The following is a 13,436-nucleotide window of genomic DNA, read 5'->3' on the forward strand; positions in this document are numbered from 1 at the left end:
GTGTTCATCAGTTCAGTTTAATCTCGTGCTCGACGATTTGAATAATGAATAATTATCCGAAGTCTATCACCTTATTTGTTTCAGTTATTTTATTCGTATTCGCCACCGAAAACTACAGCTGCGCCACCTAGTCACACTGCCTAGAACTATATTTGGGTGATACGGGTAATGGCGTTATGCGAAAATGCGCGTTTTATAACATCAATTAAAACATTTTACCAGAAATTTACTAACGATTTTAGCTTTTTTTTTAAAGCGTGTTCTAATGTTTTGTATTAACAAAGGTGTATATACAACATTTATTTATTAATTTTGAACTGTCAATAGGTATTGAATTCGTAAATATAAGTATAAATATTCGAGTTTAATAACACTATGAGTAGGCCTTGGAGAATTCATACAAGGGATCAGTTTGAAAGCTAGTTTTAAAGGTATGTAGGAAATTTATTATTATCTTCACATTAGAACAAGCCCAGATTGTTCTAATTTCATAGACTAGTAGCTTCAGCATTTTGTATAATGTATAATGTATTTTAAATAATTTTATTTGGTATATTAGTGAATCGCTCCATGCTTGAAATTTTTAAGTATATTGGAGAGTAGTCTACTCTTGATCCATAGAATAAGGTGTGCGGATGCTTAAAACAAAAGTTAAAATTTGAAGTTGGTGATGGAAAACACAGCATTGAAAGGTCCATTGTTCATGCAATAGTGGGTAAATATATTTTGTATTAAAACCCAATTCTTTAATGTAACCTGTTTTATTTATTATTCTAGAAATTCAGGCTTTTGCAAACATGCAGTAAATTGCTGGTCTATTTTATATATAAAGATACTGAGAGCTATCCCAACTTTCTGACTTTAGAAGTGGGGTAAAATGAAGGAAAAGAACTAACTGTGCCTTTGGTATTGTACGGTAATAAAATGGTTAGAGTTGCGAGGGTTAAATTTGTCTGGCTCAAAAAGGTTTATGTACTCTTATTTGGTCACTTAGTTAGTCTCAAAAATTTATTTCTAGCTTTTAGTCGGGATGAAATATTTGTGGAGAGTCCATTTGTAGCAAAGATAATATCAATTGAAGAGGCAAAGGCACAAAATAACTAAGTTGGAAAGGAAGGAATCTACTGGATAACGACTGTAGAGGCTACTATGGAAAAATTCAGCTAGGCCTTTTAATTTTTTTGTCAATTCTCTCAAGGGCTATTTTTAATTGATATTAAGAGAGACTGACAATATTTGAAGAAAACGTTGTCCAAATATATAATTTTTATTTTAGATTTTAGTTAAAGAAAAGTTATAATTAAATTTACACTTCTAGTCAAGGAAAGTTATATTTTTAATATGTTAAATTAGTTCCTATTTTAAATTTTGGCTAATTAGTATTTGTAGATAACAAATGAACTGAACTATTTATGTTATGAATTTTCTACTCAAAGCCATGTTAACTAAAATAGCAAAAACAAATGTATTATAGAATTAATTCAAAGTTAAAAGCAATTAAATTCATTGAAGAAACCACTTAATTAGAAATTACAATAGAAGTTAATAAAATGTTAAGATACGCAAAAAAGTATTAAAAATAAAAACCATTTGAATTTACAGTATTATTTTTAATCATATTGGGATCTGCGGCAATAGCTCGAAATGTTATTAATCAACTCGAAAACTCATACCGAACCATCAGGGTGGCAAAGATAGGAAAATTGGGGTCCAATACAAAATAGAAAAATATGCCCTTTTAACGCATAATTTTGTGGGCCTCAATGTAATATTTTCCAGCGATAATGACAATCGAACGGCTTGACCTAAAATTAATTTAATTCATTAGCATTTCCTTATTTTGCAGTATATAATAAAACAGATCACCTTTAAAACGATTCACAAAACGTAGGGTCCTCTCTTTTCATTTAGTTACATTGGATTTGTAATAAGTCTACATGGTAAATTATTGCTTGGAATGGCACTGCATTTCATGCGTCTCTTGAATTATCTTCATCTAAATGACAGTTATTATCATATATATTTAATAATATTAACTTTAAAATCAGTAATAACAAGTAAAATTTGTGTCTCACCATCTCTTTCTAAAAAGTCTTTATCTTTAAAATGGGCGCTGCAAATCTGTGCCCACTAACTAGGCATCTTCCCTGATTTTATATTAGTTAACCACACATTAAAAAGATTTTTGCATTTCGGAAAATTGTGAAACGATAACTCCAACGTTCTTTTCTCACCATTTACTCGAATTGTAATATTTTTAAGGGCAGTATTACTACAGAAAGGTACTTCGCAATTTATGCCACCTCTGCGCCTACAATCCGCCATATTAATCGTTTGTTTTGATCAACAAAGTACGCAGACAAACCAAGCTGCAGGGGTAGCGACTGTGGCGCCGCCTATACCCGTTTCGCTAGCGAATAAACAATTTAGTACGGTTAGCCGATAGCTATTATTATTCGTATAGATAAATCTGACAAAGAATAGTTTTTGTAAACCACAAATGTTCTTTCGTAACAAAGATATCTGAAAAACAATTCAGTGATTATTTCAATTTATGATTAAAAAACATTCTTTATTCGTATTATAAATTAATCACTTTCTCTCAAAAATAAATTTTTTTTAAAGAATATTTTTTGATATTTTTGGTACGATTAATTTAAAAAACAGAAGATTGTTGGTTTTTTTTAATATATTTTTTTCTGAAATATTACTATTCGAAAAAGACATATCAGAAAAATAATATTAGCCGTAAATCGATTACGAAAAATTATTAAATTGCTTTGCTAATGTAACAAAATTAGTACTTTTTAAATAGAAATAAATAATTTATATTCGGTTAATTGTTTCTCTAAAATATATCATGAACCGACCGAAAATTATCCATTTAGGCATTACCCCAGAGTATAAATTTTTAAACTTATATAACAGGTTTTTATTTGTAGATAAGATAATAGTTGAACCGGAGGATATTTCGGAATATAATATTTGGTAAAAACATTTTACAGGAACCGGAAACTACGTCGTTTTTGGTCCTCGGAGCTTTTATAATTACGAAGAAAAACACTATTTACCAGAAACATATTTAAAATTTGTGAGAACAAGCTCTACTTTTCCAAAATTTGATAGCAACAATTAATATTGCGTTGGAATATTGGCATTTTTTATTTGTTATATCTTAATATTATTATAAAAATTTCCAAATATTTAGAAGGAATCTACGTTTTGGCAAGACGAGTAAGCGAACATAGTACGATTTATTTTTTCCCTTTTTCGTAACTGATGACAGATTATTTATGCAGCTCTATACTTATGGTAGAAATTAGTACATTCATAAACGCACTTGGACTTCGTTTCCTTTGGAAAACTGCTGAAAATACAATTTATCAGAATAATGTGAACTAAAAGAAAGGTGTAATTAGTATCGGGTAAATAAAATCAGTATTGTTTAAAAAAAGAACTGTACGTTTTAATTCCTTTCCCCCGAACTCTGGTCAATAAATTTGATCACCTACGAGACTGAATTTCCTTACAAACTGTTTTTGCGCCAATATTGTGGCGCAGCGAGGAATGGATATATTATTCGATCGATTTTTAACTGCCAAATTTTGCGAATAACAGTTGTCTATTTTAATTTAGTTATTCTTCAAAAAATGAAATAAGTCGACCAAAGAAAATGATAATACTATTGACCCTTTTCAAAATCTATTACACATTAATTGGCTTGGAGCATTTCTACATAATTCAACTTTCAAATCTTTTTTATATTTGAGATCTCTAGCTGGTGAGGGGAAAACCAAAATAGCCCTCAAAGGAAATGAAATGGGAAATAAGATTCGGGTGTATTCTTCAGCGACTGCTGTTACTAATATATAACACAGGCTAAGGTAGTGTAGTACACTCTGTTCGAAAAGTCTTCGGCCGTGGCAATTTTTGCACATACATTTTTTTTCACTAAATCTATAAAAGGAAGAGCGAAGAAAACAATTGCATTGTTATTTTTTAATGATTTTCTATGATAATCAAAAGGTGTTTTACGTGTTCTTGCAAGCAGGCAGAGTGGCTGTAAGATTGAAATTTGTTATGCCTTTCAAAATTGCACACCCAAAATATTTTTTGTTATATAGGACCACCCCATAAGTGGGCATCCCAATATTTTATCGAGAAATATAACAAAAATTAAAACCAGTGGACGATCCTCAGTAAAATTTTTGTGCTGTAAGCCTGTATAGGCAATGGCCAAGTCGGAGTTATGAGACCCCTAAATTGAAGACTAATTGATCAATCATATATTGTATTCAAATGCTCGGCAATTCTGCTAAAAATATATACCCACTCGTTAAATTAACCTGAAAGGCCCCAAGCACTAACCCGAGATACGAAATAGCATTACACTCTGCACTTGACTCTTGCCCTTCAGATGATTTCAAAACCTGACTTTTTAGCTGGTGCGACGCGCCCCTCATTAAATTAGCAATCGTTTCGAAATCCCATCTGCGCTACGAAATCGTAACCTGTGGATTAAACAGGGTGTTATGGATATATATTCTAAAAATTAAATGATGTGTTCTTTGGGTCATATTTAGTCGAAAATGTCTAATGAACATGGGTCCAAAAATTCATTGATTCTGAGTAATTGATCCTCCAAAATCGACCTCCAAAACGGGCAAATGTGCAATTTATTTTATTCCCTGGACCCAATTGTTTTCTTTTAATGAGCAATGGTTTTTATCAAAGAAGATAAGAAAACGATCACTAGTATCAAAAGTAAGTTATTAAGTAAGAAGAAGTAGGATAAGTGTGCAAGTACATTTTACTCAAAACGTAGTTGCTTCAAAGTGTCAACGTTGTTCAAAAATTGTAGGTACCTACGATGGGACTCCACCACACTTCAGCCGCGAAGTTAGAGCTCATCTTGATACTATCCGGAACACGCCTGGAATCTTCCAACGAGTTCAACAATTATTTTTCCGATGGGCACACGCGTGTATCGAAAACGAGGGTGGTCATTTCGAAGTTCTTTTGTTATTTGTACTTGTTTTACGTAGTTTTGAAGAATACGTATATTTCACTTCAATAGATGTTTCTATAAAATATGGGAGGTTAAGTGTATATGTTTTTCAACGTCACTAGCTAAAGTTTTTGAAGATAGAGCGCGTGCGCTCGGATCGATAAAGATTTTTGTATTTGAAGTCGACGTGCGAAACACCCATGCCAATAAAGTATTAAAAAGCTTAAGCTCGTGACGCGGGAAAAAACATTTTATACATTTAATTTTTTTATTGATTTATTTTATAGAAACACCTATTAAACTTTCATTTGAACAAAATTGACAATTTGAAGCAACTACTTTTTGAGTAAAATGTACTTGCACACTCATTTTACTTCTTCTTATTTAATAAAAACTAATGCATATTGAAAAGAAACAATGGGGTCCAAGGAATAATATAAACTGTACATTGGCCCGTTTTTCGCCGAGGTCGATTTTTGAGGGACAATTAAGCGAAAGCAATGCATTTTGGGCCCAAGTTCCATAGACAACTCCGATTCAATATATGTCATAAAGAACACATCATTTAATTCTTAGCATACTTGTCCATTACTCTGCATGCAACGTTGCTGAAATTCTGTTGATTTAAGAAGTGGACAACGTTGGCTAGGTGTGCCGTAATTATTCCTTCAAATTTTGAAAATTGTTTCGAAAGGCGATAGCATTTAAACCTTTGGTCCTAGAGCGATAACGAATACTTTTTCTAAATATGGATTGACCACTTAGATTTCGAATATGCAAGCTAAAATGTCGTAGCACATTTAATATAAAAGTTGTCAAAAATTACTTTTTCGCGAAAAACACATTTGGAATATGATAGGAAATCACTAAAACTAGCAATGCAATTGGTTTCACCGCTCTCCCTTTTATAGAATTTGAAAAAAAAATTCGTGCAAAAATCGCACCTCTACGGGCCAAATGAACAAGAATTCCAGAGCGCTTCTCATATTGTATTTACTCTGATTAAACCTGTATGCTCACTGCTAATAATCGATTCCCAAAATAATAAAATTATTTTCCCGTTGTGTAATATTTTATTTTCTTATTTTCAATTTGGTTCAGAGAAAAAGGTTTTTTCAGGACATTTACATCCAAAAACAATTCATTTTAAAAGACAAAACGCAAATATCGTTTGGCTTGCCTATTTACTATATATGTATTTACTTTAGTGGAACCTGTATGCTCTGCCAATTTCCGTAGACTTTGCGAGGGGACTTTTTTATCCGGTTAGGCCTCTTTAAAGGGGTTGATTACTGGTAGCCTGGTTTTTCCCCTTAACGACCACTTTTGGCATCGGTTCCGCAGAACTAGCTTCAGTCACGGCCAACTTTAAAATGGCGATTTTGTGCCCCATGATTTAAAGTCAATACAATTTCGTCAGATTTTATAACGTGCCTGATTTGTTACGGAAATATCAGACAGAAGCTAAGAATTAAAAAGATTGGCAAACTTAATATACGAGTAATTTTCAGATATAAAATTGAAAGAAGTCGTTTTTCAGGTGTTTAAAATGAATCTACTCAAAACGCTTTCAGTAATGTGCCCGATGTCGAGCCGACAAAATGGTTTTATTAGGAATGTATAGCTCTTTTCACAGTAAGCAGACGATAATTTGTTTCCCTTTTTCCCTCGAGCGAGCTAAGAACAGCCCGACCGTGGCGCCATCTGCTAAGTAGGAGGTCCATCTGTAAATATTTTGTTTTGGTATTGCGCCAAGGGAGGCAGCCCCAACAAATTAAGGGCCCATTCCAGAGACGAAAACAATTCGAACGTTAAATAAAGCCGGGATTTGTTACTGGCCGTGTGAGGACGACTACGGGTGGTTAGAATACTTCCGCCACGGCTGTCACAAGCCCTTTCCCCACGTATCCCTCCCTGGCGTGGCCGTTACACATATCTCGCCCTGGTTAATCAGTTATTGTGTGCTGGTGTTTAAGGCCTCTGGTCGACACCGCTTTGTCTATAAAAAGGAAAAAAATCGTTAAATAACGAAAACGGGGGTGTGATTCGTAATTCAAACTACTATTTGACGCAAATCCTAAGTGGACACGGTAAGTTCCCACTCTACCTGTTCAACTTAGGGCATATTGCATCACCCAAATGCAAATGTGGTGCTCTGGAAGCAGACTCAGAGCACCATGTTCGTGATAGTCCCAAGACGAACCATTTGAAAAGAAGACCACTCCAAGTGGATGGTCTTCAAAATCTGGATAACGAAACGATCAACGATCTTGAACGCGTAAAGCGTTATATCGTTGTAAATTTTGACGAACTCACGAGTGAGTCGTGAGTAGGTGGTACACTGATATAAGAAAAGGTTCATTTGAAAGTTCAATTTTTAAAAAGTTTCAGTATTGAACAAATTAAAGTCCATTATACATACAACAGTGCCGTCTTTCCCATTGGGCAAAAAGGCCCAACCCTAGGGCCCCAAGATTCTGGAGGGCCCCATTTTTCAATTTTTGAAATGCAAAAGAAATTTTAATAAAAAATGTTTTTAACATTGCTCAAAAGTCCTAAACTTCATACTTAGTCACGTCTATAACCAGTGTAAATCTAAATCGAGTAACGACTTTTGGTTATTAGTATTTTTGAAATTCAGAATAAGCTTCTTCTTTAGAAGGACAAGTGAAACTATTTGAACCGATATTTGTAGACTAGAGCTACTATAGACTTCGCACTGGAGGTTAGAAACTTGGGTGTGTTTATTAGGGGTCTCGCCCATAGCTTTGCCTAGGGGCCTCCAATTATGTAAAGACAGCCTTGACGTACAATAAACCATCGGATGGTCATTGTTCAAAAAAGGATATATTAAAGTTCAAAAATTAACTATCGGAGGTTCCTACTCCAACCAAGGTTCAAACGGAGTTCAAAAGTTAATCATACCCCAGCAGCGCAAAGAAATCGGTCCAACGGTGTCGTTTTTCTGTCGGTCCTACTTGCCCAAAAGCCGTTCACTATCATGCTCGAAATATGACCGTCGGCCGACTGCACCATAGATAGACAGTATATATCCCTTAGGGATATATACTGTCTATGACTGCACGTTTAATAGTCCAGATTTAGCCGTCCGCGGTGTACCACCCTAGTAGCAAAAAAGTGTTAGCTCAGCGCTGTCGAAAAGGCACCGGAGATTACTGCCGGCCAATTGTGAATTAGAGTGGGAGGCATGACGTCCCCGTCCAACACCACGTTTTATTGATAGCTAACTTTAGGCGGCCCACCATTAATAGGACCAGTTTGCCTACAAAATTTCACATGCCACGCTTTATAAGCACGCGTAGGTTAAAAATAACTAAAACACTAAACAAAGTGTCGCGATAATAAAAGAGTAAGAAAAACACTATAATCTCCGTTACGCGGTTTTCCCTGGACACTTTACAGCCTGCTTTTCATTTTACGCTTTTGTTCCGTAGCAACTATAATTCACGATTATCTCATAAGGGCGCCCTGCCTTCGACTTCAGGGGCAAATAAAACGTCACGTGACCACGAAATCTCCACGTGCATTAAAAACAAACCAGCGTGCGTTTTTCTAACAGTTTATTAGCGATTTAACAAACAGTAAGTATTTAAAAACCCTTTATATCTTTATTCAGAGCATAAAATAAAATGTATTAGTATTTCTCGAGAGGGCAAACAATATTTTTATTTATAATAGTTCCGAAAATCACGAATAAGAGGGCAACCGGGTTTCGCGAGTCATCACTTGTCTTGCCCCTAAAGAGTAAATTTTTACCCCCGAACGTGGGTCTTCTCCTTAGTGAAGTGTCCTTCGGTAATTCGTCCATGGTGAAACCAATCGAGAAAAGATTCGTAAATAATTCACAAACAATTTACTTAATAAATAAATATAAAAAATGTAAACCAAAAAAAAATGTACTGTATATCATACAATTAGCAATCCCTATAAAAAAAATTAAGCTCGTTTTTCGAAATTTCACATCATACAAATCAATAATATTCAAGTTCATAATTGTTTATGATTTCAAACAACATTTTGACTAAATCTTCTTAAATATAGCCGCTCCAGGACAATTCTTTGCTTATTAATTAAGAATTAAATGATAAATACTTTGAAATTAATTCTTGATGGGTTTCACCAGACGGATTTTGAGAAATCAAGTATTTATTATAACCACCTATTATTTCAAAATATGGACGTTTTGTATAAATGTGTGCGATACTGAAATGCATAGCCCCCTGGCCAATTTTTGTCTTATTAATTACGCTTACAATGTAGATTAAGATGTTAAATTCTTGTTGGGTTTCACCAGGCGGATTTTGGGCAACCACGTAGCCTATTTAATATTTTATAGAAATAACGACATTTCGTTTAAATGTGTCATATGGTAATCATTTGAAATTCCACCAACTAATTTTAATTACTAATTGCTTTTAATCTTAAGATATAATTTACTTGATCGTGGTTTTCGTGTTTTTTTCGCTATCTAGAAGCGTTTTGATATTATTTAGTGTAGTTTATATTTTAGATCGTTCCGTCGCGAGTTCTCCTCCATCTAAAAAATAATATTGTTTTTGAAAACCATTCCGCCCACCTTGCGGCGGAATGACGTCTGTGAAGAGATTCTGATGCTTAGACCTGTTGTAAAAGTCTGCTTTGCTAGAATCGCATATGTTTAATTCTACGGGCTAGCAATTTCTCTAGGGCTTTTGCAACAGGCCCATAGCTGTCTATTCAGTATGGCCGGAGTATAGCAATAAAATTAATCGTGAGTTAATCAGATTTAATCGGTTTAATCGAGATTTAATTCGCTTAATCGAAATTTAATCCGCTTAATCGAGATATAATCAACTTCATCGATATTTTAACAAATTAAAAACTAACTTGATTTTATCACGATTTAGTTCATTTAATCATTTTAATCATGATTTAATCGTTTTTAACCGACCAAGAGTGCAAACTTATATATCGAGGTAAACTTACCTTCGGTGTAGTCTTGTGTACTTTTTGTAATTATTTATTGAAACTGTTACAATTAATCGCGATTTGATTATAAGAACTATATTTAATCTTTTAAATTAATTCAATATTTAAAATTAATTATTTGCTATGGATTTCAATATTTTAATTACTAATAATATAACGTGAATAATATTTAGTACGATAAGAGAAATCCTAAATTTCAAATTTACCGCCTTATTTTCGAGAGAGGGGAGTTGAGAGGCGTTAAAAAAGTTATCCAAGAGGCGAAAAAGTTTTACAAGACGCGACGCCAAAAAGTTCTCCAAGAGGAGAGAAATGTATGGCACGCCAAAAGGGAAAAAATTATAAACCGTCTGGTGGAGATATGCTTTTCTCTCGTGGGGAGATGTCTTAGTCTCGTGGGGAGATGTCTTAGTCTCGTGGGGAGATGTCTTAGTCTCGTAAGGAGATGTCTTAGTCTCGTGGGGAGATGTCTTAGTCTCGTGGGGAGATGTCTTAGTCTCGTGGGGAGATGTCTTAGTCTCGTGGGGAGATGTCTTAGTCTCGTGGGGAGATGTCTTAGTCTCGTGGGGAGATGTCTTAGTCTCGTGGGGAGATGTCTTAGTCTCGTGGGGAGATGTCTTAGTCTCGTGGGGAGATGTCTTAGTCTCGTGGGGAGATGTCTTAGTCTCGTGGGGAGATGTCTTAGTCTCGTGGGGAGATGTCTTAGTCTCGTGGGGAGATGTCTTAGTCTCGTGGGGAGATGTCTTAGTCTCGTGGGGAGATGTCTTAGTCTCGTGGGGAGATGTCTTAGTTTCGTGGGGAGATGTCTTAGTTTCGTGGGGAGATGTCTTAGTTTCGTGGGGAGATGTCTTAGTCTCGTGGGGAGATGTCTTAGTCTCGTGGGGAGATGTCTTAGTCTCGTGGGGAGATGTCTTAGTCTCGTGGGGAGATGTCTTAGTCTCGTGGGGAGATGTCTTAGTCTCGTGGGGAGATGTCTTAGTCTCGTGGGAAGATGTCTTAGTCTCGTGGGGAGATATCTTAGTCTCGTGGGTAGATGTTTTAGTCTCGTGGGGAGATGTCTTAGTATCGTGGGGAGATGTCTTAGTCTCGTGGGAAGATGTCTTAGTCTCGTGGGGAGATGTCTTAGTCTCGTGGGAAGATGTCTTAGTCTCGTGGGAAGATGTCTTAGTATCGTGGGGAGATGTCTTAGTATCGTGGGGAGATGTCTTAGTATCGTGGGGAGATGTCTTAGTATCGTGGGGAGATGTCTTAGTCTCGTGGGGAGATGTCGAAGTCTCGTGGGGAGATGTCGAAGTCTCGTGGGGAGATGTCTTATCCTCGTGGGGAGATCTTTTAGTCTCGTGGGGAGATGTCTTAGTCTCGTGGGGAGGTGTTTTATTGTCTCGTGGATAAATATATTTTGTCTCGTGGAGAAATATTTTTTGTCTCGTGGATAAATATATTTTGTCTCGTGGGGAAATATATTTTGTCTCGTGGAGAAATATATTTTGTCTCGTGGGGAAATACTTTAATGTTTCGTTTTAAATTTCGAATTTGCCGCTCCGAGAGCGCATGACTACTCCCCACGAGAACTTTCAAACATCCCTCTCTGTAACTTCGAAAAGTTTTTCTCTGTAACGTTTTAAATTTATCTCCACAACGTGCGTATTTTCCATACCCCCACGAGACAGCGTAAGCTTTACCCGAAGCCTTCACCCACCGTGCCTCTCTCCTTGTCTCTGGGTGGGAGTAGGAAAGCTACGTTCGTTGTGAAAATATTTTGAATTTTCGTGGGGAGATATTTTTAATTTTCGTATAGAGATGTTTGAAAGTACATGTGCACTCTCGTGGCGCCAATTTCAAACACAAATAAGGAATTTCCTCATAATTCACTTTTATTACAATAGTTTAATTCCCAAACGTTTTTTTAAATTTAATCGAAACTCATCGACTGGGATCCCTTTGGGGCTTCAAGGCCCCCACTGAGTGGCGTAACGACAAATTTTGGCCCCCCCGCGGGATATCAAAAGGGCCCTTTATAACAGAGTTTTTAATCGTTCTGATTTGTAAAATGTGCACATATAATATAATTGGGCAGTGGCTGACTGGGTTTAGAAATATTGGTTGTCAGATGAGGGGGCCACCATGTGGAACACGTTCTCTTATGTTTAAGAGGAAGGGGCATTCCATGGGAGCCAATATGACCCACTTGTCATCGAGCAGGCTGAGGGTGTCCACCGTTGTATTTGAGCTTTTTTCCAAAATATATTTTGTTTATTAACAATTGGTACAATTGGAGGTTTTTATGACAATATTCAAACAAGGAGAAACTTAAGAAACTTCAAAGTATATACACCAAATGTTAAGTTATTCAATTTATAAGACTCATAAAATATGTTTTAGATTTTATAGAAATATTAATAATAATAATAAATTAGCTTTTACTGGATTTTCCTATATTATTACGCTTTGTAAATAAAATTTATGATCCTATTTTCTCCGACTCAGATATTAATTAGTATTTTAATATTATTGCGTTGTCTCCTTTTTCAATGCGTAATATAAAATATAATACTGTAGGACTCGTGAAGAAGGCACTAACATTTAAGAGTAAACTAACAATTCAGAGCTGCCAGTCAAATACTAGTACATTTATACATCACTTAACTTCACGCTCGCCATTTATCTGTAATAAATGGAAAATCTTTAAATTCAAGAATAAATACAAGGATGACGTTGTCAAGATCAAGGATGTATTTATTTAAAATTAAGGTGAATAACCAAATCGAGATGATTTCTAGCCTTACTCTCACGGCTAACCGTCCTAGCTACTTTTTTTTACATTTCTGTCAAGGTATGATCGAGTTCAAACCCAACAATTTTATTATTAAATCGTTATTTGACCTGTCAACTATGTGTGAAAAAATATCCGACCACATTTGGAGTTAAATTCTTCTAGGCTGAAACTTTGAGCAGAAGCTTTTACAATTTAATTTCAAACTCGATTATGTTTTCCAAAGCACTACTTTCGGATTGGAAGTTTGAATATCTGATTTCCGTGGCAAAACCTTTGTGGTCTGCTAAACTCAGTTTTGGGCAAAGTTTTAAAATAGTTCATACTTAAGTGTAACCGGGAAAACTTTTATTAAATAATTTTCAGACTTTTTTCAAGTAGAAATCGATAGAAAGCAAGTTATTTACCGATTTCAGTATCTCTTTAAAACAAAACAATACATACTGAAAAATTAGAGTGGGATGATCATAGAAATCAGAAAGAAACTAGAACGATTTTTGCCTTGGTTTACCACGCCCCTAGCGCTTCTATCACAAAACAGATAAACTGCAATATTCTGTATCCGATCAGTGTGGAGATTATCGATTTTTTTTAACAATCTACAGATAACAGTTACCAGTTAGTGCTTATCTGAACAATTTTACGTCATTCGATTGGTATCTGTTT

At 35.2% G+C, this 13,436-nt stretch overlaps 2 long non-coding RNA genes across 2 annotated transcripts; one reads left to right on the forward strand and one right to left on the reverse strand.

The window, feature by feature from the left end:
- Positions 1-302: 302 nt before the first annotated feature.
- LOC149930904 (uncharacterized) lies at positions 303-1,085 on the forward strand. The gene is made up of 3 exons (XR_016474039.1): positions 303-715; positions 778-927; positions 1,019-1,085. It is a non-coding gene; the product is annotated as an uncharacterized LOC149930904 (long non-coding RNA).
- Positions 1,086-1,589: 504 nt separating this feature from the next.
- LOC149930905 (uncharacterized) lies at positions 1,590-2,336 on the reverse strand. The gene is made up of 3 exons (XR_016474057.1): positions 2,076-2,336; positions 1,867-1,996; positions 1,590-1,805 (listed from the first exon to the last, which is right to left on the reverse strand). It is a non-coding gene; the product is annotated as an uncharacterized LOC149930905 (long non-coding RNA).
- Between the last annotated feature and the right edge of the window lie 11,100 nt (positions 2,337-13,436).

This window comes from Leiobunum rupestre, chromosome 9 (assembly GCF_980474605.1).
Source record: "Leiobunum rupestre chromosome 9, qqLeiRupe1.1.hap1, whole genome shotgun sequence".
Classification (NCBI taxonomy): domain Eukaryota; kingdom Metazoa; phylum Arthropoda; class Arachnida; order Opiliones; family Sclerosomatidae; genus Leiobunum; species Leiobunum rupestre.